Source organism: Ovis aries, chromosome 16 (assembly GCF_016772045.2).
Source record: "Ovis aries strain OAR_USU_Benz2616 breed Rambouillet chromosome 16, ARS-UI_Ramb_v3.0, whole genome shotgun sequence".
Classification (NCBI taxonomy): domain Eukaryota; kingdom Metazoa; phylum Chordata; class Mammalia; order Artiodactyla; family Bovidae; genus Ovis; species Ovis aries.
Window position 1 is genome coordinate 17866228 of NC_056069.1, and position 26399 is coordinate 17892626.

Below are 26399 nucleotides of genomic sequence, written 5' to 3' on the forward strand. Positions count from 1 at the left end.
AGAACTTTCCATCTCATGTTCAAATGGCCATCTTCAGGGGACTGTGTTCAAGAACTAACTGGAAGTTACCACCCACTAACTTTCCAAATTATCTACCATTTCTTATACTGTATTCTGAGGGGTTTAGGTACAGGTGAACAGTGGAGGGGGCTTCCCAGGTAGCTCAGTGAGTAAAGAATCCGCCTGCCAATACAGGAGACATAGGTTCAATCCTCAGGTCAGGAAGATCCCCTGCAGGAGGGCACAGCCACCCATTCCAGTATTCTTGCCTGGAGAATCCCATGGACAGAGGAGGCTGGTGGCCTACAGTCCAGTGGGTTGCAGAGCTGGACATGACTGGAGCGACTGAGCATGCACACACATATCCATGGAGGAGCATGCGTCTTTTAAACAGCCAGGGATTCCAGATCTCTGGCTTGGCAGACCCTCAATGTAAGACGGTCTTGGCAAGGGAAAGAAGACCCAACTGGAGAAGAGAATGCTGTGAAATGACTATACAGAAAGAGTTAAGCAACCTAACTGTTCGTAAAAACCAAAGGGAGGCCACCACACTCTAAGTTCCAACGGGGAGGACTATTAAAATCACAGGTGGTTGCAATAACCACACATTCATTCAGGGCTGAATTTCCAATCCCTATCTCCTTACTTTGGGAGCAATTAGTCTCAGGTGAAAGATCGCACTTGCAGCTAATTGCACCAGCAATTACCTACTTCCGGGTGCAATTAGCCACTTGAACCTAATTCTGAGTGTGCAAGTGCTTCATTTCGTATGTGAGTGGGTGATTCCAGATACAGTTAGTTGTGCCCTCAGTCTTTGCACCTGCAACTAATTGTGGCTAATAAAAGAAGTCTTCACGCAACTCAGGTTGGAGGCACATATGGTAGACCTCGTTTGGGGAACCAAGAATCAGATCAGTTCCACTGATAAGGCACAAGTGTACTGAAGAGAGCAAAGGGAAAAATTATTAGACTTTGTCATTCTTCAGACCTAGGGTCACATTAACAATGTTCTCTTTCTATAGCATGTTCCTCCTGGACCACAGAATATGAAGTCAGCCAGTGAGAAGCCTGGCTTGGGTCAAAAAGCTGCTGACAATGAAGAATATCCATAACGCATAGGTCAAAACTGCATTCCAGTCAATTCTCCATTATTTGGTCAATGCTGGTAATGTTGTTCAAAAGACTTAGGTAACAGACTGAATTAACTGAAATACTACTATGTGCTAAGTCATATAGCGAACCCAGAGATTAATAGGCGTAGCTCCCGCCATCAATTTCAAGTCAGTTCCACAGATATTTATTGAGTGCCTACTGACGCAGGTTTGATCCCTGGGTCAGAAAGACCCTCTGGAGAAGGGAATGACAATCCACTCCAATATTCTTGCCTGGAGAATTCCATGGACAGAGGAGCCTGGTGGGCCACAGTCCATGGGCTCACAGAGTCGGACATGACTGAATGACTAACAGTACTATCATCTGTTTAGCACATCAAAGTGTTCATGAGCTTATTGGGAAAACACATTTATTCTTCCTACAAGTACTGATTTATCAAACCCTCTTGAAATCTACATTCAAGTGGGGGAAACAGATGTTAAATAATTGTTTACACAATCAATGTCTTCATTACAGAGGCTGTGAGAGTGTACAGTTGGGGCCTGCCCTGGGCTGAGAGTTCAAATTAAGCTTCTCCAAAGAACTGATGCTTGAGCTGAGATTTGAAAGATGACTAGCAGTTACCTAGACAAGGGGCAAGGGAGACTGGACTCCAGGTGAAGGGAGTAAAACTGCAAAGACTCAGAGGCAGGAAGGAACATAACAACATTAAGTAGAAAGAAGGCCCTAGCGGCTAGCGAATAGTAAGAATGCAGGGCTGTAAAGTTTATGTGGTAAGTGAGAGGAGGTTCTTTTTAAAGTACCCAAAGCTGTGCCCCATGGAATAACTGACAATGGTTCTTTCCAGAAAGGAAGGCAATGCGTGACTTCTCAACATTAGCCAGGAATCTTGTGGTGTGTGTTTTATTTTGTCCCTCTTCCTCTAATCTCATCAACACCAACCTGGACCTTGGAACAGCCAGAGGAAAATGAGGTAGAAGAAGAATAACATTACACATCAACCCCTCCCTCCCAACTGCACATCTCTGAGCTTACACTTGGATAAGTGACTTGGATTTGGAGATGAGCCTAAAGTATCATACCAGGCTTCCCTGGTGGCTCAGACGGTAAAGCGTCTGCCTGCAATGTATGAGACCCAGGTTCGATCCCTAGGTTGGGAAGATCCTCTAGAGAAGGAAATGGCAACCCACTCCAGTACCCTTGCCTAGAAAATCCCATGGACAAAGGAGCCTTGTATGCTACAGTACATGCGGTCGCAAAGAGTTGGACACGACTGAGTGACTTCACTTTCTTTCTATTATGATACAGTAGACTGGACTGGACGTTTAACACTTGGAAATAAACCTAATCTTCATAATTGCAGTGGGCTTAGTTGCTCAGTCATGTCCGATTCTTTGCGGGCCGGTGGACTAGAGCCCAGAGAGGTCCTCTGTCCACAAGGATTCTCTAGCAAGAATTTTAGAGTGGGTTGCCATGCCCTCCTCCAGGGGATCTTCCCAACCCAGGGAATGAACCCAGGTCTCCCACATTACAGGAGGATTCTTTACCATCTGAGCCATCAAGGAAGTCCAAGAATATTGGAGTGGATAGCCTATCCCTTCTCCAGGGGATCTTCCTGATCGAGGAATCAACCCAGGGTCTCCTTAATTGCAGGCAGATTCTTTACCAGCTGAGCTACCAGGCAGATACAAGGCAGACTGCATGGCAGGCAGATTCTGAACTCCTTCAAAATTGAGGCTATTCTAACTGTTGGACGTGGTCCAGGAAGCTATGGGGTGTCTCTAAAGGATGGGTTAATAAGGACCCATGGGAGAAGATTTGAAGGTTGAATGGAAGAGACATCTGGTCTCTTCATGACTGCACTCCATTGAGGGCTGAGAAGGCAGGGAAGGCTCCATAAAGATAAGAAGGCCTAGTAGGCTTTGTAGAGGGGAAGGTTCAGGCAGTGCAAGAGCAGAATAGTGAGAACACAGGGGATGGATTCTGTTCTCTGTAGGGTGGGGCATCTCAAGAAGTGGGGCCTGGCTGGAGTAGATGGTGAGATGACAGCAGCAAAGCTGGATTAACACGGGATAACAGGAGTACTACTGTAGCGTCAAATCTGGCTTCTCTGCCACACTCCTAACAAGCAGCAGAATGACTTAGTCTATACCAGGGGGTTCATATAGGCGACCTCCCTTCCACAGTTAAGATCATGGCTTTACCCCCTCCTTTTCTTCTTTGTGTATTGTCTGGTGGGATGGTAAGAAGTCACACTGTGAGGACATTCCCTCCATATCCCCACCCCTTGATCAGCATTCCAGGCCAAGAGGGAACACGTGCCGTGCAGGTCTTCAAGGAAACAGGGAGGGGAGGAGGGCTTGCTCTCTTCCCCTCTCTCTTTCTCCTCTCTCTCTGTGGCTGAGATTGGCTTGCTGTTCCCCAGAGCATCTACTCCTCACTCAGCACACAGGAAGACTGTTCTCCAGCCTCCCTTCCAGTCAAACTAGAGTCCTGGACCCGGGTTCTAGACAGGCAGCCAGGGCAGCCCTGGTCCCTAAAAGATTCATTTCCGTCTTTCACTCACTCTCCTCTCCCAACTCATGAGATGAAAAACAAAGGACTTTAAGATGGTGGAGACACGAGATGGCAAGAATCTGCCTCCCTGTCCAGGTGGGAGCCATCAGAGCCTCAGGCAGGTTATGCTTGGTTAAGACACCGAGACGTGGGGCTGTTCATTACTGCAGCGGAGTGTACCCTGCAGCTGACATGGCAGCCCACACCCAACCCCAGGGTCTGCTTCAATCTCGTTTGCCTCCCTTCTGGACACTTCCCACAACCCCTTAGGCCTCATTCATTTCTGTGCAACAACGTATTAACAGTTCTAGAGATGGGGGAAGATGAGCCACAAGGAAAACCCTCAAGGACGTCCCTGGTAGTACGTGGTTAAGAGCCCACCTTTCAATGCAGGAGGCATGGGTTCAACTCCCAGTTGGGGAATTCAGATCCCGCAGGCTTATGGGGCAGCTGAGCCCGAGCACCACAACTGGAGAGCCCACTCACCACAACAAAGACCCAGAGAGGCCAAAAAGGAAAAGATCCAGGCCTTTCTCTTCCTGGAGCACGCTCCTGCACTGCCACACCACAGCCCTGGCGGGCCCCCTTCTTGAAATGCTCCCCCCTGGAGGGCCACTCAGGTGGTTTCTTCTCAGCTGAACTGACCCTTTCTCAGAGAGGCTGGGGGCACCTGCCCAATTCAACATCACAATACTCTCCTTTACCACCTCAGGGCCCTTATAAATCCATGAAATTATCTTATTTGTCTATTGTCTTTCTCCTTCTAGGATGTCATCTCCATGAGAACAAGACCTCAGCTTTGTATGTTGTTGTTTCTCTGCGTGCGTGTTCAGTCACTTCAGTCGTGTCTGACTCTTTGCGACCCCATGGACCATAGCCCACCAGGCTCCTCTATCCATGAGATTCTCCAGGCAAGAATACCGCAGTGGCTTGCCATGCCCTCCTCCAGGGGAACCGCCCAACCCAGGGATCAAACCCACATTGGCAGGCAGGTTCTTTACCACTGGCACCACCTGGGAAGCCCATGGAATGAATGAATGAATGAGAGGATATAAAGATTCTCACTCCAGGTTATCTAGTCCCACTTCCTTTACAAATGAAGAAATCGAGCGCTTTTCCCTACAAAGAGGAAACAGAGAAGCAGCTAATGCAACTTTACAATGCAAGCTGTTTCTGGAGACTGAACTCAAATGTGATTTATTCAAGTGAAAACTCTGGGGGAATTGTTTTGGAGGGATCCATAAAACAAAAGTCATTTTCACCTGGAGAATTCACCCAACCTTCTAACCGATTTCAAATATAGTTATTTAATGCAGATTTGACAAATTTGAAATCTCTTACACAAAGCCATTTATCATCTACTGTGTGCCTGCCCTGTATCACAGTTTAAGTTATGGCTCTTTAATAGGGTAAAACATTTCATAAAATCATCAAAATACCTTAAACCAAAACTGCCTATAGGAATTGATGAGTTTCAGGCATTGATTCAAGCCCTGAAAACATCAACCTTGCCATTGGCACCATGGGCACTTCTAATAAAAGCACTAAGGAGCTACAATGAATATCAAATGAACCATTTTGTATGTCTGTGTGGTTTCTCCAATTGGAAATAAATCAATGAGCCTTACAAAATGCATATTTTAGTGGTATATTTATAAACAATAATCTTGTTTTTCTATCATGACTCGAGTGTCATTCTTGTTTTATAACCCAACTGAAGATTTAATATTTTATATATACATAACCCAAAGCATAAAAGGGGAGGACAATCCAGCACGTGTTTGATATTTGAAACATCCTTGTGTGGGGAAGCCATGTGGATCATAAAGGTGAAACCAAAGCACTCATGATCTTGTAGCAAACACTGGTGACGGCTGTGTGCTAAGTCGTCGCTTCTGTCGTGTCTGACCCTTTGCAGCCCATGGACAGTAGCCCACCAGGCTCCTCTGTTCATGGGATTATCTAGGCAAGAATATTGGAGTGGCTTGCCATGCCCTCCTCCAGGGGATCTTCCCGACCCAGGGATCAAACCCAGGTCACCTGCATTGCAGGTGGATTCTTTACCACTGAGGAGACTATTCGCAAACACAAGGCATGTGAATAGTAACTAGTAAACAAGAGAGAAACTTACATGAATACCAAGAGGCAGCCTAGACTGCCGCGAGCTCAGTGAAGCAGAACAGGCGGCCTGAATCAAATCCCACTTTGCGGGTGCTGTTAGCCAAGCCCATGCCAGCCCTCCTGGCCGGCTCAGCCAGGGATAGCAGACTCGTGGGGCTGAGGTGAGTTCCCCCAGCAACAGTGTGGAGTGTTCCCCTGTAGACCTCCCCATGACCCTGCTAAACAGGTCAGCTGGGCTGTCCCACTGGCTTGCTCAGCTGGGTAAGTGGCTTTCCCTCCCTCTGGCATGGGCTCAAACCCTATGATCCAAAGCTACCCTATCTCAGCAACTTCCCTTCCAGAGGCCAAATATAGCCATCCCCTTGCCAGGTCACAAAACTTCCAGTCAGACGGCCGGGCCCAGTGACAGCCGTACGAAGAGCGTCTCCCCAGCCCAGCCCACAGACAAAAATAACAGCCACTTGGTGAGCATGGGCTGGACTTTTTTTTTTTCCTGTCATTAGGACTTTGGAAGTATTATTGTGTTGGTTCTGGATTGTACTGTTTGTCTTTGTCATCTGGAAGTAGACTTAGTCATTGAAGAGGTTGCTACACCCACATCCCATATTAGACTCATACCTTTAAATCCAGCTGCGGTGGCTCATGACCAGAAAGGTATTCATTTCTTAAACCTCCCAGTCACCTATACAAAAGGAGTGTCTAGGGCACAATAAAGGCCAGAAATGGTATGGACCTAACAGAAGCAGAAGATATTAAGAAGAGGTGGCAAGAATACACAAAAGAACTATACAAAAAAGTTCTTCACGACCCAGATAATCACGATGGTGTGATCACTCACCTAGAGCCAGACATCCTGGAATGTGAAGTCAAGTGCGTCTTAGGAAGCATCACTACAAACAAACTTAGTGGAGGTGATGGAATTCCAGTAGAGCTATTTCAAATCCTGAAAGATGATGCTGCGAAAGTGCTGCACTCAGTATGCCAGCAAATTTGGAAAACTCAGCAGTGGCCCCAGGACTGGAAAAGGTCAGTTTTCATTCCAATTCCAAAGAAAGGTAATGCCAAAGGATGTTCAAACTACTGCACAATTGCACTCATCTCACATGCTAGTAAAGTAATGCTCAAAATCCTCCAAGCCAGGCTTCAACAATACGTGAACCATGAACTTCCAGATGTTCAAGCTGGTTTTAGAAAGAGCAGAGGAACCAGAGATCAAATTGCCAACATCCATTGGATCATCAAAATAGCAAGAGAGTTCCAGAAAAACATCTATTTCTGCTTTATTAACTATGCTAAAGCTTCTGACTGTGTGGATCACCACAAACTGTGGAAAATTCTGAAAGAGATGGGAATACCAGACTACCTGACCTGCCTCCTGAGAAATCTGTATGCAGGTCAGGTAGCAACAGTTAGAACTGGGCATGGAACAACAGGCTGGCTCCAAATAGGGAAAGGAATACATCAAGGCTGACGTGGACCATGACCAACCAGGCTTCTCTGTCCATGGGATTCTCCAGGCAAGAATACTGGAGTGGGTAGCCTTCTCCAGGGGATCTTGCCAACCCAGGGATCAAACCCAGATCTCCTGCATTGGAGGCAGATTCTTTAGCATCTGAGCCACCAAGGAAGCCCAAGAATACTGGAGAGGGTAGCCTATCCCTTCTCCAGGGGATCTTCTTGACCCAGGAATAGAACCAGGGTCTCCTGCATTGCAGGTAGATTCTTTATGAGCTAAGCTACCAGGGAAGCCCAAAAGTGATACTGCTGCTGCTGCTAAGTCGCTTCAGTCGTGTCCAACTCTGCGCGACCCCATAGACGGCAGCCCACCAGGCTCCCCTGTCCCTGGGATTCTCCAGGCAAGAACACTGGAGTGGGTTGCCATTTCCTTCTCCAATGTATGAAAGTGAAAAGTGAAAGTGAAGTCGCTCAGTCATGTCCGACTCTTCACGACCCCATGGAGAGCAGCCCACCAGGCTCCTTCGTCCATGGGATTTTCCAGGCAAGAGTATTAGAGTGGGGTGCCATTGCCTTCTCCAAAAGTAATACACAGTGATGTAAATAACCCTTGGAAGCAATTATTCTGCTTTGATATTATCCTGTATCCCTGGACAGAAAGTAGGAGTTTTGAGTCAGCCACCTGATACCAATGAAAGTGAAAGTGTTCGTTGCTCAATTGTGTGCAACTCTGATCCCATGGACTGTCGCCCACCAGGCTCACCTGTTCCTGGCATTCTCCAGGTAAGAATATTGGAATGAGTTGCCACTTCCTTCTCCAGGGGATCTTCCCTACCCAGAGATCGAACCCATGTCTCCTGCATTAGCGGGTGGCTTCTTTACCACTGAGCCACCTGGGAAGCCCACAAAGACCCAGCACAGCCAAATAAAAAAATAGTTTTTTAAATAAAATAAAAAAATAAAAGGAGAGTCTAGCAAGTGCATCTCCTCCCCACCCTGTCCAGCAGGACCTCCTGCAGAGCCAGGATCAGGCTGGGACCAAGCACTAGGATGCCTTTCCTCCTCAGTCTAACTGGAGTGACAGCTGTGACTGTAAGAGGTGCCTCTGTGGGGCTGGACCGGGTCATTTCCATGTTCATACCCATGATGCACCTGGGCAGCAGTCAGGCCTTGGGCCCCAGAGCTGTCAGCTCAGTGCCCTCTGCAAATTCTAAAATGAGTTAAATTATTCATTTATTTCTTTAAAAGTACACAGGGTTTGACCACCACAAAGCCCACTTTTGATCTGCTTCCTGACACGCAGGGCTCAAGTCAGCCAGGTCTTGTGCAGGCCAACAGACACATCTTGTTAAGTCTTACCCAGCAGATGACGCTCAGTGGGACGGTGCTAAAGAAATCCAGGCTGGGGAAGGTGACTGTCTACTCCAGGCCCTATTTCCAAATGCAGTGCATGATAAGCAATGGTGCAGAACTATAACCCTCAGTTGTCGGAACATCTTTGTACTTTGTTCTTCAAAGGCAGAATGTTTTCTGGCATGTTGCTACCTGAGGAAAAAAAATAAAATACTCCCCTAATTTCTACATATGCATGCCTATCACAGCGATGCATCTTATTTCCTATTGCAGTGCATGTTGTCACAGGACCATTAAATAATTTATGCCTTTAATACATTTATCAGTTCTCGTGTGTGTGTGTGTGTATGTGTGTGTACGGATCCTGTGTGCCAGTGTCAAAGATGTCTTCTCTATTAAGGGAAAGCAAGCAACCTCTTGGGTCATTCTCCACCATGAAATCAACTTTGCATCTTATGCATCAAATGAGTAAAAAGTGATAACAGGTCCCTGTTCTTTACACAAAATGAAGTACTTGTTTGCACCAGAAAAGCAGTCAAACTAAGCATTTTACACTATGTATCTTCTGAAATTGCTCCCCTTCCTTCTTCTTTTCTAAGGAAGGTCTCTGTTACTCCTTGTCAGCTGTAAAGGGAAAATGGCTCCTCAGTTTCAACTTGTTCTATTTACGCTGCGTTTTCTTTGCTCCCGCCTCAGAATGTTTACCATGCTTGTCATCAAGAACAGCTTCGGAGCACCCAGCAGTGCCAAGGGTGGCACCAGGTGTGTGTGTTTGGCAGTCCTCGCCTCCATGGCTGCCCACAGGCTCCAACTTGGATTCAGCCGTGGTGATCATTCACACCCTTGCGGCAGCAGCATGTCGGGGTGCTACCAGCAAAGATGACGAGCAGCAATAGTGAGCACCAGGGCAGCAGCTGCTGTGGGCAAAGTCGGGTGGCTGCACCTGGCTCGTGTCAACTTCCTGCTCCAGCCACCGCCCTCGACCCACCATTCTCATTCGGAAGGCTTTTGCGTCTCGCTGGTACCATGAAAGAATTGCCAGAATGATACAATCTTAGAGGAAGGGATCTCAAAAACATGTAGTTGGACCTGCTTGTTTTAAAGATAAGGAAGTGGAAGCCCTGAGGGTATAAGTTTCTTGGCCATGCTCATGCAGGTGGTTATTGCCAGAGTAATGACTGGAATCAAGTCATTGAAGCCACTCTCTAACGATCTTTCTGCCGTACCTGTGACTTTTCAACATTCGTTAGCACAATCCACAGTATGGAATAAATTTTACATCATCACCCACAGTATCTACAGATATGCACAACTAACACAAAATCTCATAAAACAATAGTTATCTTTACTATATGTGATATACTCTAGTATTTTCTCTTATAATATATTCATTTTAAAAGAGCCTGAAGATTGCTTGGCAGCATGTGTCCTAAGACTGGAACAATACAGAGAAGATTAATATGGCCCCTACACAAGGATAACATGCAAATTTTCTCCATTTTTTTTTCACATTTACCAAATGTTCCTTTTCTTTCCAGGGATAATATTTATAGGTACACAGTCAAATAATTTGCATTTTTCCTAATTAGATACATCTACTGAATATCTAGGAAGGTGGAGTTGAAATAGGTATAGAGAGGGGGCCCCTCCAGCTCGAACCTGTCACACCCCCGATCAGGAATAAGCTTATTGTCTGATCTGTCCTTAATTCTGAAAAGGCAGAATGATCTAGCAGAGAGAACACTGGGTCTAGTCCTGGCTCTACCATCTTGCAAGTGTGGGACTTAGGGTGAATTTTCTCTGGGTTCTGCTGTCTCAACTGCAAGATCAAGCTGTTGTTAATTGACAGGAGTTCTGAGAAGGGAACACAATAATGCAAATGAATGCAATAAAAAGCTCTATTCACAAGACTTGTCCTGGAACAGCGATGGTTTTAAATTCTCACATTTCAGAGAAATATGGTGTCTCAAGATGTTTCTGGATTCTCATCAAAACACCTGCATAATGTATTATGAATAAATTTGGTATAATAAAGGAAAACTAAGCCCTGGAATTGACTCATTTTTAAATGCTTTTGCAGGTGTTTAGAGAGGAGGAGTTGACCCTAAATCTTGAAGATGTTCAGCCTCAGAAAAGGTGAGTCATTGAGGTCAAAGAGGAGTCTCTGCTCTTGAAAGGAAAAGGTGATGAGTCACAAATTGAAAATCATAATCAAGAAAGGCCACTGTCAGTGAGTACGAAGGGGAAGGATTGCGTGAACGTACTATAAAACAATCAGATGCAGCAGCCATGCTTGCTGAAAGCTGGTAGAACACGTGGGGTGGGATGAATGAGAAGAGTTCCAGAGCCACTGATGCTGCCCAGCTGCTTGGGAAGAAGGCATCTTTCTAAGAGGTGGTTTGGCTTGGGTTCAGCATATTCCAGCTTTGGACTCACCAAATCCAATAAAATCTTTTTAAAAACTGCTATAGAAATTATTTTTGTTAAATATTCAAAATGTCTGCAATAACACAACCTTGCCCAAAATGACAGTAAGAAGGATCCTTGACAGCTGAGAACGTTCGTCAAAACCAATTCGGAAGCTGGTGGTGATGCACTGCTTGGAGATATGACTAGGATGAAAAAAAAAAAAAAGCATCACCGGCCCTACTAAGGTCCTGAGAGCTGCCTCATGGCTGCTCCTGCTGTGTGAAACAGAGCAGAAGTTGTAGCAAAGATACTGAAGAGGGGGCGGATCCTGCATGGCCAGAGTGGGTGGAGGTGGTGTGGAGGCGGTGTGGAGGTGGCGTGTTCTCAGAGCTGCGTTTCTCACCAGTAACTTCAGAGAAATCACTTGAAAAAAACAAAAAAACAAAAAATAAGACCAAAGGAAAGGTTACAGGTTTCAGTTAGGGGTATCAGCTGACAAAGTGTGTGATGGTTTACAGCTACCATGGTGCACGCCCACAGATAACATATTTTGTGTTTTTCAATGAAAAGACATTTGTACACTCTCTTAAAAAAAATGTCAGCTATGCTTACAACGTTTATTCCACAACCCACCCAACAGGGCATTTGATATCAGCACACCCGTGGTGCAGAGGGGTGAGCCCTGAGTGTGGGCAGTATGCCCTCTTTCCCCACGGACTCACCTCCAGCCTGTCTCATTTGCTCCACCAGCACCTACTCCTATTGCACCCTCTGTTCCATGATGAGAAATCCTCCCTTGACTTTAGTGGGGGGAGCACTCCTTTCTCTTCCTGCTTCCTTTGGAGTCTGGTTCTCTCAGCCATGAACTCACCATCTCACTCCACTGCTCCCTGACTCCCAGGGATGGGGAGGGAGGATCTGTGTCCTCTTGACCCCTTGGAGACAACATTGCTCTTCCACCCTCATATAAATCCCTCCTTCCCGCCTCACGCCCCACCTGTTCGCCCACTGTGAGTGAGTGAAAGTTGCACAGTTGCGTCCAACTCTTTGCAAGCCCATGCACTGCATAGTCCACGGAATTCTCCAGGCCAAGAATACTGGAGTGGGTAGCCTTTCCCTTCTCCAGGAGATCTTCCCAACCCAGGGATCAAACCCAGGTCTCCCGCATTGCAGGCAGATTCTTTACCAGCTGAGCCACAGGGAAGCCCAAGAATACTGGAATGGGTAGCCTTTCCCTTCTCCAGAGGATCTTCCCAACCCAGGGATCAAACCCAGATCTCCTGCATTGCGGGCAGATTCTTTACCAACTGAGCTATCAGGGAAGCCCACAATTTCCCCCAAACCTCCCACTGGCACCTTGGTGGCTTACCACCTTCTTTTCTATTGTAGAACCTCCCATAAACATGGCACTTCCATATCCACATGGACCATCACTACCCTCCCCCTTTCACTCCCTCCCTCCCCTGGTTACAAACCTGACTTTGGAATAACCTAGCATCATCCCTGGTGGCTCAGAGGTTAAAGCATCTGCCTGCAATGTGGGAGACCTGGGTTCAGTCCCTGGGTCGGGAAGATCCTCTGGAGAAGGAAATGGCAACCCACTCCAGTAGAGAATGGGGAATGCCTGGAGAATCCCATGGATGGAGGAGTCTGGTGGGCTACAGTCCACGGGGTCGCAAAGAGTCGGACACGACTGAGCGAGTTCACTTAGCACCATCCCACTAGTGGTGTGCTCCACCTTCCATCCCCCATTCTGTCCATTTCCCCTTGTTCTCTCAGCTCTCCTGTGGTTTGGCTTCGCTCCCCATCCAACCTAGACTCTAGGGACGAGAGCTTCAAGCACTCTATTGACAGTCTAGACCAATGGTCACGAATTTATTTCATAATGTACATCCAAAAGTGATACAGGAGAAATAACCAGGCACATATCTCTGACATTCACTCACTCATTCATTCATAAATCGCATACAGTTTACCATCGGATCAACATTTTCTTTTTAAAATGTACCATAAATCATAAAGAATCCGCCTGCAATGCAGGAAACCCAGGTTCAATCCCTGGGTTAGGAAGATCCCTTGGAGAAGGGAAAGGCTACCCACACCAGTACTTTTGTCTGGAGAATTTCATGGACAGAGGAGGCTGGTGGGCTACAGTTCATGCAGTCGCCAAAAGTCAGACACAACTGAGCGACTAACACACACACACACACACACACACACACACACACACACACACACAAATATAAGGGCATTAACAGCCAATATCGTAAGAGCTTCAGTATTCTCTACCCATTCCCGGTGGATCATTTCACACAGGCCCTGGAGGGGGAAGCACATGCCAGTCTCAAAACCACAGCCCCAATCCCTATCTCTCTCCCCACTGTCATATCCATCCTGAGAAACCAACCTGGAACCCATCAGCCATGGCTGTCCCGGTCCCTTCCAAGTGGCTGCATGATGCTGGGGGCCAGCTGGATCCCCAGGCGGCTTCTATAGACTTACCTCTCTCCTCAAGGCCTTGTCACTGAAAGCCTCAAGGGCTAAAGCCAAGCCTGTTGGCAAGAAAACTTCCTGCCTCTCTGTACCACCAGCACCGAGGACAGTGCCTGGCACTCGCCCTCAATCCTCAGCATCTGATGCATTGCATGGTGCACACACGTGGCTTCTCCATCACTCTGGGCCACACGGTGGCAAAGGCATGAAGAACATACAGAGAAAACCCAACAGGTCAGGGGTTCCAGTTGGGCACAGGCTTGGTTCTGAAGCTGTTCGAGGGCCACTTGCCCCCACAGCACCTGCCTGCCTAGCATGACCCAACAGTAGACCAGGCCTTCAGAAGCCAGACACACCACAGCTGACCGGACTCTCTTTAGGCCACATGTGACTGAATCAGTTTAATTAAAGCCCACTGCACACTCTTATTGTTCCAGAGGGTTGCTATGGAGACAGGAAATAGGGCCCCTCCAGACAAACTTCTCTTCACTCACAGGCTTGGAGAAGCCTGGGCTCAGGACACCTCCATCTCCTCCTGACTCCAGCTCATAGGATTCCTTGGCTATCACAGGGCGGAGGTGGGTACGAATCTTGAAGCAGCAGCACTGAAGGGGCCCGGAGGACTGATGCCAGGGCAGCACTTGGGAGAGGTGATGATGAGCGCCACAGAGTGTGCTGGTGGGTGGGCTTTCCTCTCTGGCCGGAAGGAATCTTTTGCACTTTCCCAACCCACCTCCCTCCCCTGCCCCCTGCTCATTACCTGGAGATGCAGGCCCAGGTAAGCAATGTCTGCAGGACACACAACGGCTACCGCACTTTCTCAGGAGGGTAAAGATGACTCAGAAAAAAATCCCTCACCTCCTGTCAATTCTTTCATCTTCTCTTCCTCCACTCTCCAGCCCAGTGTTTCGCATCCAGTGATCCATGACTGACCCCTGCCTCAGAGTCACTTTCAGGCCTATTTAAAATGCAGATTCCTGGCCCTCAGTCAGACTAAATCAGAAACTCTGAAACTAGAGTCATGAAGTCTGCAGTTATGCAGTTCTTCCCAACTACTCCTTGTTAATCCACACCCCCTCTCCACCTTACCACCATTCCCCTGTGCCCCCCACTCCTCAGGGCACCATAATGATGCCAACAGGGATGGAAAGGGAAGGTCCTGGGCAGGAATGGGACCCCCCTGGGCTCTCACCTTCCGGCGCTGACCACGAGCGTCTCCTTTACTGAGCTTTGTTTTCATCTGTGACATCTCACAAGGCTCCTCGGGGCCCCGCTTAAATTAAGTTGGCCTACTTGTCACAGATGAATTCTGGGCGAGCTGGGGTCTTAATACCTTGAACTCAAATAAAGTCACCAGGAGGAAATCAAGTAAATCAGGGAGCTGAGATCCGATGTAATGTTGATCTCTTCTGGGCCAAAACCACCTACTATTAGGTCTCCAGTAGTGGGCTTGCAAAGATGGGAATGTTAGTCAATGCTAAGCAAGAGTTACAAATAATAAAGACAAGTGCCATCTGCTCACCTCCAGGGGATGGGTGTGAACTTGAGATAACTATGACATGAAGCTCTTGAAACCCAAAGACAGTTCTCAGAACCAGTCTTCCGCTCACGGAATTTCCGTGGCACCAGGCCCTGTGCAGCTCTGACAAGTGAGCTATTTTTGCATGTGAATAAGTACACTGATTGTTATCTGCCCTCTGAATCAAGGATAAAAAGGAAAGGTGAGAGGGAGAGATAAGTGTGAGAGAGCAAAAATGGAGGTGAGATGCAGAAATACAGAAACGTAGGAAGGATACTGGAAACCAGAAGAAAAGGAGCCAGGTGCCCTTCCCAGGGAGGAAGCAGCCAGGAGGGAAGGGTGAGGTGACCCCTTGGGCCAGGTGACCCCTTGGCAACCATATGACAGCCCCTCCCTCTGGTCTAGGCAAAGGGCTTCGTAAAAGGTCAAGCGCTACCCATTCAGGGGGCCAGCTCCCTGTCTGTGACCCTTCCCAACAGCCCCAGCCTAAGAGCCGGACACTACAGACCACGTGGGGAACCAGGAAACACTTTTCCATTACACAGATCCCGATCTACTCTTCCGGCACCGGATTACCTCGGGAACTTAATGAGGATGCTATTTTAGCAGGAAACTGAAAACGAGTAGAAAACACGCCCTCAGAGTATGCTGAAACGCTCCTGTAACACACCACTCCACCAAGAGCCCATGTTCCACATATGTTTTAATGTATTTATACATTTTTGTTTTGAGACCAGCAAGGCATGAGCCACAACTTCCTGCGTTCTGCCTCGTCAGCGTGAAAAAAATTGTTGCCCTAGGCCCCTTCAGTTTCCTCTAGGGCTCTCCTTCTGCTCAGAGTCTGACTAAGATGAGAAGTTTACACCACAAGGTAATTAAGAGACTGTTCAACCCTTGGGCTTCCTGTCGGCTCACGACGCAGCTTTGCTGAGGTGTGCTTGCCACTACGACCTGACCACAAGAGGGAGCCAGCGAGCAACGAGGGCCCAACATTCCAACCCCGCCCCCACGCTCCGAAGAGCCAGTCCCAGTCCCTCCTCCTTCCCAGAAACTGGGAAGCTTCACAGTCCCTGTGGATCCGCTGAAACAAACATGTCACCTTTATTGTACAGTTCCTTGGTAAACTCCTATTTTCTTCTTTCTCAAGTTTGGGTAGAAAACAAAACAATTAATTTAAAAAGCAGCACAGGAGAGCCTAAACATTATTTATGTCTCTAATTATCTCATTCTAGTGGGTATTTTAGTCCCTGTCTGGTCAGGACATTAATTATCTTCATAACTACAGCAAAAGTTAAATAATAAGCACCCAAGGCTCCAGCACTAGTGTAATGTGAAGCCTAAATGAACTTATACATTTTATTAATGGATGCTTTATGCAACTCCATATATTATAAATCAAACAAGAAACCTATTTCTATCTTTTAAGGGTGCAGAGGAAAAGCTTTAACATTATCGAGGATAATTTTTATTAAGTTTAAGACTCCCTTTTTTTTCAATAATGAGACTGTTATGAGGATAATTTAATCTAGTTTGTCATGAGGCACCCTGGCTTGTTAAATAAGTTAATAAATGACTGTGCATTAATCAAAGTGACAAAGCCATGAAGAGCAGGGGATGGGAGACAATTCTGGTGATAGTATTAATTAGTATTTAATTAGAAACTTAGGGCCCATAAATAAAAAAAAGAATCATGGTAGAGACATTTATGCAAATTGCTGGCAGCCTGCAGTAGAGTTAGCTTTGCTTTAAAGAAACACAATTTTTTTCTCCTAGCATACTGTACACAGCAGCGCTGCAGCCACATCACGTGGCTTAAACGAGCTCGTCTTTTGTTTCCAATTTGTTCCAATTACAGGCCTGTAAATTCAAATCATTCTTTTGACTGTGTTGATTGAAATGTAGAGTTTCACAATTTCTACTGGGAGTTATTTTAAAAAAAAAAAAGTAAAAACATAAGAAGAAATGTTTTAGAGAAGTAAAGTGTTTCAGATTTTTTTTTTCCTTTGCTGTTTTAATTAAGATGTGTGCCACCATTTCCTAAGAACAATTGTGGCTTCCATTTGGTACACAAACAATGCCTCCTTTCTAATCCTGGTGAGCTGTAACTGGGTTTTGTTATGTGATATTATATTGGAGACTGCATGGGCTCAACTGCCATCATTTTTATTATAATCATAGCACTTTTCCCTTTTCTCTCAATCACATGCTTTGATAATGGGCAATTTTTGATGGCCCTAAAAGATAATAACCATTTGGTTCTGAACGTCACTGCTTTCCTAGGGTACATGTCCTCTTTTTCAGACTTTATTATTTGTTGCATTTATTCAAGAAAGGTTATCCACAGTAAAAAAAACTGCTTTTTCTATTCAACAGTCTATCTCTGTCATGGTTCATTTATGTGTGAGCATGACGGACTGAAACCCGTATTATCCACAGCTGACAAGTGTCAGGCCGACAGTTCAATCAGCCCTTCCTTAAGATGATGCCCAGGGCCCTGTGTTTGAAGTAGGACAATAAAGCAGGCAACACAATCAGGGTCAAGCTGATCCAATCCCTGTATATAAAGGGGATTCTGCCTAATAACACAGTGCGATTTTTTTCCCCCCTCTCCAAACACATTAGTCCTTAAACAGTGACTTGGCCCTTAAGAAAATCTGTGACTGACATGAAAATGCTGAAGTTTTAACGCGGTTGGTTTATCCATAACCTCATGGGGCTGCTGCTTTGTGCAGACTGGTTTTGTCAAAGTCAGAAAATAATATATTCAGTGTCTGATCATTTTTAGGGAGTTATTTGAATGGGATCTTAAGGCAGACATCCTGATGTTGACACAGGGATCAGCTTCTTGTCCTCTTGTTTTACATATGTGGAACAGATCATTTGCATCGGCTAATTAAAATTAAATCTCCAACAAAAGCACACAATAGTGAGCTCCCTTCAGCAACATTCCACCATTCCCTCCACCTGCTTTGGAAGCAGAGTTTCTTGGTGTTTTTTGATATTAGGTCTCTCTAGAACAGACTAGAATGCAAACATAATCTTAAAAATCAGTGCTCCCTCAGTTTGAGCAACACTTCAACTCAAACACGCACGAAACCATGTGTGCATGGTCAGTTATGTCCAACTCTTTGTGACCCCATAGTCCACCAGGCTCCTCTGTCCATGAGATTTCCCAGACAAGAATATTGGAGTGGGTTGCCATTTCCTTCTCCAGGGGATCTTCCTGACCCACGGACTGAACTCATATCTCCTGTGTCTCCTGCATTGGCAGGTAGATTCTTTACCACTGAGCCACTGGGGAAGTTTAGGTATGAAACCATTTTGCTGCAAATCCTACCAACTGACAGCAGAGCCAAAGTCAACCGAAGGCTAATGGTCTGCAGAGGGCCCCTTGGAGGGGGCAGGAGACTATTTATTACCTTTGCTCTTCTCCAGACTTTGAACCACTGCAGAAGGCAGCAGGCAGGGAAGAAGGGCTCCCCTACTTGATAGTGAAAATGAAAGTTGCTCAGTCGTAGCCGACTCTTTGCAACCCCATGGACTAGACCGTCCATGGGATTCTCCAGGCCAGAATACTGGAGTGGGTAGCCGTTCCCTTCTCCAGGAGATCTTCTCAACCCAGGAATCAAACCCAGGTCTCCTGTATTGCAGGCGGATTCTTTACCAGCTGAGCCGCCAGGGAAGCCCCACCTACTTGATAGGTGCTTTGGATAGGGAGGAAGCCAATGACCCTCTGAAAGCTCCATAAAGCTTTTGCCCTAGAAGGTACCATCAAAGAGAACACTGAAAGCAACCTCCAGGCTTTATGGATGAGGGAGGCTCAGAGACATTCGTGACTGCCAGTGTCAAGGAGATTGGAAATGGCAGTGGAAGGGCAAAGTTAACAACAACAACAACAGAATCCTCCACATTTGCTTCTCATTATCTGGTATTACTGGGCAGACCCAAGGTAATGTAGGAGGGACTGCTGAGAAGCAGAAGTCCAAAACCAGACAGTGAGTAATGGCGTCCGGGGTTACCAAATAAGACCTTATATCGATCCCTTTCTTGGACACTTCTGGAACTTTTAAGTAATATATCTTTCTTAAAAAATAGATTTATTTTTCAATTGAAGGATAATTGCTTTACAATATTGTGTCGGTTTCTGCCAAACATCAACATGAATCAGCCATAGGTATATCTATGCCCCCTGAGTCCTGAACCTCCTTCCTACCTTCCACTCCATCCCACCCCTCTAGGTTGTTACAGAGCCCAGTTTGAGTTCCCTGAATCACACAGCAAATTCCCATTGGTTATCTATTTTACATATGGTAATGTATATGTTTCAATGTTACTCTACACATTGTTTGTTAGCTACTTTCCATTTATTCCAATTATAATGTCCTTCCATTTATAATGTCCATCCATTTAGCCACGCTTGCTGGCCTACTCTGGCCCAGTAGACCGCATCATCCAGGCTCTTTTGGTGGTTAGAGGCCGTGGGGAGGCACTGACAAGAGTCAGCCAAAGGCGGGAGGAGAGAGGCCAGAGGGTCCCTTCCTTCCTCACTCCCTCTTGATCAGCCGTCTCTGAAGACAGTGGCCCCTCCAGCCCCCTGCTTCCACCAAGCCCCAACTCCAAGGCTGCAGCTCTCATGGATACAGATTTGTGCGTTTCTTCCTCCAGCTCCAGCCCTTTAGTCCTGGGGGCTGAGAGTTTCCCACTGTGGCTAATTTCTTGGTACCTCTCTGTCTCCTGTTTGTTCACCTAGCCCTGCCCATACTTCTGAACACAGTCCTTTCTTTAAATTTACCTTGGGAACCATCTCAGGTGAACTGTTTTCTGCCAGGACCCTGACTGATACGTTGAATTACTCAGCTTCCACTTGCTCTTCCTACTTTTCATCCTGTTCAGTTCAATTGCTCAGTCGTATCCGACTCTTTGTGACCCCATGATTGCAGCACGCCAGGCCTCCCTGTCCATCACCAACTCCCAGAGTTTTACCCAAACTCATGTCCATCGAGTTGGTGATGCCATCCAGCCATCTCATCCTCTGTTGTACCCTTCTCCTCCTGCCCCCAATCCCTCCCCAGCATCAGGGTCTTTTCCAATGAGTCAACTCTTTGCATGAGGTGGCCAAAGTACTGGAGTTTCAGCTTCATCATCTGTCCTTCCAATGAACACCCAGGACTAATCTCCTTTAGGATGGACTGGTTGGATCTCTTTGCAGTCCAAGGGACTCTCAAGAGTCTTCTCCAACACCACAGTTCAAAAGCACCAATTCTTTGGCGCTCAGCTTTCTTCACAGTCCAGCTCTCACTGGAAAAACTATAGCCTTGACTAGACGGACCTTTGTTGGGAAAATAATGTCTCTGCTTTTCAATATGCTATCTCATCCAATAGTCTTTAACATACTTTGGAAGCTCATAGAGAATCTGATGAAAGATATGAGCTCTCTCCCCAGAAAACAAATTCACTTACACACATGTGCTCAAGATTTTGTGTGTAGTTTTAAAGTGTTCCCAGACTCCTTAAAGACTTTCTACAAATCTTATAGGCAGCCTGTAGAAACTCCAATCCATCATCTCCCCTCTGCTAAGCAAATCTTCCCAGAAAACCTGTTTCTTCCATTTGATCATGTTCTCATCAAAAATCTCTAGTGGTGTCCTACCAAGCACCATAAAACAAGAAGCCCGAGTCCTCAACAAAGTGTCCCAAGATCAATCTGACAAGTTAGCAGCATGCTTGAGCCATTTCTTACCAGCTCACAGGAGACTATTAAATTTTCAAAGCCAGTTGTTAAACACAGCATTATTCCAAATTAGATTATATAGGCTTACAACTAAATGTCTTTATTAAAAATGAGGGTACTATGGACTTCCCTGATGGTCTAGTGATTGAGACTCTACCTGCCAATGCAGGGACCATGGGTTTGGTCCCTGGCCCAGGAAGATTCCACGTGCCATGGAGCAAGTAAGCCTGTGCACCACAGCTATTGGGCCCACATACCTAAAGCCCATGCTCTGCGGAGAAGCCACCACAATGAGGAGCAGCCCCCACTCTCCTCAACTAGAGAAAGCCTTTGGGCAGCAAAGAAGACCCAAATATAAATCAATAAAGCTAATAAATACTCCAAATGTGCTGCTTTCTAATGATCTCACTACTATCTGTGCTCTTGAGGTTGTCTATCCTGCCTGAATGGTGGGAACACTACACAGTGAGGTACTGTTGTGCAAATCTTCCCAATTCCATGATGGCTTATAGAATATTTACATCATGGGAACTAGCAAACACTCTGGGTCGGAGAGAATCTAGACAATCTGTGTCGATTGTCTAGATCAGGGCTCGGCAAACTACAGCACACAGGCCAGTATAGTCCGCTTCTGTATGATCCACATGTTTCTACATTCTTAAAGGACTGCTTTAAAAAAAATTAATCCATTCTACAAAAGAAGAGGAGGAAGAGACTGTTTGTGGTGCACAAAGTGTAAAATACTTACTCTCCGGCTCTCGTCTGGAAACTTTTGCCAACCCCTGGTCTAGACCTTAGGAAGTGATGGATAAGAGGCTAATCAGGCAAATTAAAAGTGTATCCTGCCTGTAATCATTGCACCGTGAATGGCACAAAATTAAGGAGATGTTCTTCCAGTATTTGAAAGCTATGACCCCATCAGCCAAGAAGTCTTTCTCATCACTGATGACCGAGGGAAGTTTCTACATACACCTTCACTGTTTCATGTTCATCCTATCTGTCAGTGAAAGTGAGACATCAACTAGCCTTCATGTTGGGACCATCCTCACGAGCCAATGGCAACCGAGCATTCATTTGCAGATCACAACGGAATCATGGCCATAGGCTAACCACACACACACGAGTTCAGCAAGAAACAATAACAACAAACAAACAGGAAAGCATTATCTGAGGATCAATGGGCTAAAGAGTATTTTGTAATAAAGAGTATTGTATATTTTATTATCATTTGTATACACCCTTTACATCAGTATAATTTATAATACATTTATGTATATACATGAGGTGTTGTTGTTTTTTTTTTTTCTAGAAAGCCAGTTATTAAACTTTTACCAGCACACTATTGACCCCACCCCCAGAACCTAACTGGTCTGGATGATGGCCTTAGTGCTGGGATTTTAAAAACTACCCCCGAGTTATTCCAGTGCATAGCCAATACTGAGAATAAGTGGCTTAGGGGAGAGATCAAAGTGCAGGAAGCAGAATCCCCTTAAGGTTTTGTTCTCTTTAATCAGAAAGACCACTTGAATCTGAACAAGGAGGTGCTGGGAGCGAGCACGAGGCGGGTGTTCTGGGGCAGGGAGGGTGGGAGGGTCCTTCAGGAACTAGACACACATCACTGGGCTGACTTTTCCAATTTCTCAGACGAGAATTTTCCTGGAGCAGTGTTGTCACGGTCTCCTGGACACGCCACTATCTCTTCCTCTCCCAAAGTTACTCCCACTATAAATCTACCAAAGGTCCCCTTTCCTCTCCCATCTCCCACCTGAACCTTACCATCCCTCCCGTGCCAGCTTAGATACCCTTTCTCCCCTCAGAACTCCCCTAGGGGTGACAGGCTGGTCCATCTCCCTCTAGTCTCCACTGACTCCTTGATAACAAAACCCCGATTTATTAGGGACAGTGCTGTGCCCAGTTCAATACTATTTCCAGGCCTCCCTTGTAATCAAAGTGGCCGATGTGACAATTTAGCTAATGAGGCCTCAGCCGAAGCCTGCCGAGGACTGAGGGCGGAGCCTGGGCTTTCTGGACAGAACTGCCAGGTTCAGACCCCGCCCCTGGTCTTCTCCAGTAGTCGGGCCCAGAGCATGAGGCCATCATCCGTCTCCAAAGGATGGAGGAGGACAAAAACAGCCGAGCCACACCCCCAGTCCCCAGCTGCTGGCCTTTGGAGGTCTTGTTCTGTGAGGAAAACAATTCCCTCACTGTTCAAGCCATTCCTGGTTGGATATTCTGTGGCTGCAACCATATGAAACGCCAGTCCAGCCACCCTGCAACGACTGCCCCGCCTGCAGCTCGGTACAACTACAGATTTGTTCTGCTCCACCTAGAACGCCATCTCCAATGTGTAAACGGGTTAAGTCCCAGATATTTTCCTATTGGAATACAGTTGCTTTACAATGTCGTGTTAGTTTCTGCTGTATAATGAAGTGAATCCGTCAAACGCATACCTATATAGTATGTGAATCAGTAAGTGATGTGAATATATGTGAATATAGTCAGTGAATCAGTCAAACGCATACCTCCCCTTGGACCTCCCTCCCACCCTCATCCCACCCCGAAGTCCTCACAGAGCACCAAGCTGAGCTTCCTGCACTGTGCAGCAGCTTCCCAGTAACTATTTTATACAAGGAATGTCAATGCTATTCTCTCAATTCATTCCACCTTCCCCTTCCCTTCTCCCCCACCTCACATTTAACTATAAACCAGTTGTTTGAAATTTGGGGGGGGCACTCTCCCTATAAGACTAGACTATTCTAGAAAATACAGAACAAAGGTTTGTAGTAGTGTGTCAACTCCTGGCATCATCGAAGTGATTAGAAACAAGATTCAGGCAGAGTTAGGCTCATACAGCTTCATAAAGAAGTTAGATCTCCTGCAGAGATTTGTAAACAGGAAGGAAATCGAGAGCAGTGATTCTGGAAGATCTGACTTTTGCCCAGAACTTATTTTTGAGGCAGGAGGATCGCGTGTACGTACAGCATGAACTCAGCGGGTGTGTGTGCTTGGATTAGAACATAAAGGGCATAGAGCACGGAAAGGCCACATCTTGGACGTGCAAGAGAAAAGAAGCGATGACAGCTGTACCCTGAGCTTAACAGACCACATTAGCGATAGCTATTACATACACGGTTGCATCCTATTTTTGTATCATATTAACGGATATAATATTGGTAATTGTTCTTAATAGAATCACAGAAATGAGAGATGGAAATGCTGTATGGTATGATGGAATGCGGTTCTTTTACCATTGATCATTATAATAAGCCTGCTCAGTCATTACTTACAAACCACGCTACATCTCTGCCAATGAGGCAGACCAAAATGAGGCGATAAACAAAATCGGCTTCCTTGCTAAATGCGACGCCTAAGTTTTAAGATATTTTGCTGAAGTTTTAAACTGATTGTCAATTAGTCAATGAGCTATGGCAGGCAGTGTATTTCTGGGTAATTAGTGTGTGTCTTAGGGGGGTTATTTGGCATGAGGCTGAGGGCAAAGTAATTTGTATCTCCCAGGAAGTGCAATAATTGCCTCAAGCTGAACCGCTTGGAAAGTGTATTAATTCTATTAGGAAACATTTATGTTATTTTATATGGCATCCTGTATATTCATGAAGTGTACTCATCAACCATGAATTATTCATTTTGGGGACATTATCACATGAAGGTGTCCTCCTTGATAGCCAGTAAAAGGAGTGGGGTTGTTTGTGCAGTTGGGCAACTCATGCTTTGTTAGAAATGCATGTTGGGTTTTTAAATTCATCAGAGCTTTCCAGGTGGTGCCTTGTTAGGAGACCCCTGGATCCTAGGAGGTTGAGCAGTATCTTAAGAGGGGTAAAGAAAGTCAAAGGTGGTAAGGCCATCTAAGCTGGCCGTCAGGACACCGGCAGGCCTTCTGTTTAGTGCTGGCCCTGTGGCCTGTGGGGGAAGCCTGAGCACTGAGGCTGACAGCCTTCATCCTGGTACTTTTGGACACTCCCTTTCCAGAACCTGCTCAGGATATTCAGGGCTCAACAAAGGCAATTATTCATTCAACAAATATTTACGAATGAATGCTCAGACAATGTACTAGTCATCTACCGTTGTGTAATAAATTACCCCCCAACTTAGCAGCCTAAAGCCACGCACATTTATTAGCTCACAGTTTCAATGGGTCCCAAGTCATGTTCGGCTTAGCTGGGTCCCCCGCTCTGCAATCTCCGACAAGCCTGCAGTCAAAAGTGTCAGCCCAGCGTCTGCAGTCTCCCCTAAAGGCTCATCTGAGGAAGGATCTGCTTCTGAGTCACTTCCAAGCTCTCAGTTTCTCAGGGGCTATGGATGGAAGGTCTCAGTTCTCCAGTGGATATTGACCAGAGGCCTCCCCTCCAGCTCCTCTCACTGTAGGTCTCTCCAATACAGAAATTGGCTTCATCAAAGTGTGCCAGCCGAGAAGGCCAGGCAAAGGTCACAGCCTTTTGTAGCTTAATTGCAGGACTGTCACTTCTTTACCTTGTTGATTCGAATCAAATCACCAGGTCAGGAAGATGGCTGAGGGATAGAGAGAAGTAGCGGCAGGTAAGACCTGCTTCAGAGTTTAAAACTGACCTCTTCGGTAGGAGAATGCATACTGTGAGTTACCAGTTTTCTTCACCCCGCCTCCTCTTTGTCCGTTTTTAAGGGAAATGCAAAACAAGTTGAAGAAAGAATCTTGTAACCATCATGGATAAACAAAGAGGAGGACAGGACCCAGTGGAGGGTGAACAGAGAGGGGCCATGTGAGATGGGGGGAGAGGAGGTACAGAGAGGACAGCCCAGGCCCTGCACCTCCAGCTGTATTAGCCTGGCACGCAGCTTCACCTTCCCATGCTCCTGTTTCCTCTTATGTAGAAATATCTGCCTTTCGGGATTATCTGAGAGGATTAAACAACAACCTGGTACTTTCCTGATACATCTTGTGCATGGCTGGTTTCCTCACTTCATCCTTGCAGGTCAGAGCTCAAAAGCCCCAACCCCTCTCCATCCTTCTGAAGTCTTTAGTTCGCCTCGCAGCCTCACTTACCGATGCCTGTTTTCTTCTGTTCACGGGGCATTCTCAGGGCCCAGGGGAGTTCTTGACAGGCAAGGGATTCTCAGTAAGACTTGGGAAGGGCTGCTGAGTGTCGTCACTGGCCAAGGGCATCGCTGCACAGGCTGTGTCCCATGTTTTCAAATGCACCACCAACAGTGTGAGGAAATCAGCCTAGGACGTAAAGAGAATCACAGCCACTAAAATACCTGCACAGTACATTACGGTGTATACAGGCCTTGCTTGACCACTGTGTGTCAAGCCTCACTGGTGGCTGTCCCCATTCATAGGTGAGGCAATGGAAGGGGAAAGGACTTAATAGACTTCTCCGAAGTAGGACTGTGCCTTTACTTGCAAACAGGGCAAGTTCCTTCCAGTCTCCAGCAGAGGTACTGATCTGAGCCTGCTACAATCCTGCCCGACCTCTCTGAAGCCACGGTCCCTCTGCCTCATCTCCCTTTCCTGCTCTTGGAGGCAGGGGACAGATAGACACCGTGTGTGTTGTATACCCAAACTACACCCTGTGCAACCGCAGAAAGTCAAGCAGCCAGTTATACGGCTGCCAGTAAACCTCCACGTTCCAGAATTCCTTTCTTTCGGAAGAA

The 26399-nt window shown here is 46.4% G+C and overlaps 1 long non-coding RNA gene and 1 pseudogene across 1 annotated transcript; one reads left to right on the plus strand and one right to left on the minus strand.

Annotated features, from left to right (window-relative positions):
- Window positions 1-9923: 9923 nt before the first annotated feature.
- On the minus strand, window positions 9924-26192 carry LOC121816800 (uncharacterized). The gene is made up of 2 exons (XR_006056505.1): window positions 25789-26192; window positions 9924-11430 (listed from the first exon to the last, which is right to left on the minus strand). It is a non-coding gene; the product is annotated as an uncharacterized LOC121816800 (long non-coding RNA).
- LOC114118803 (U6 spliceosomal RNA) lies at window positions 10009-10103 on the plus strand (annotated as a pseudogene).
- Window positions 26193-26399: the final 207 nt, after the last annotated feature.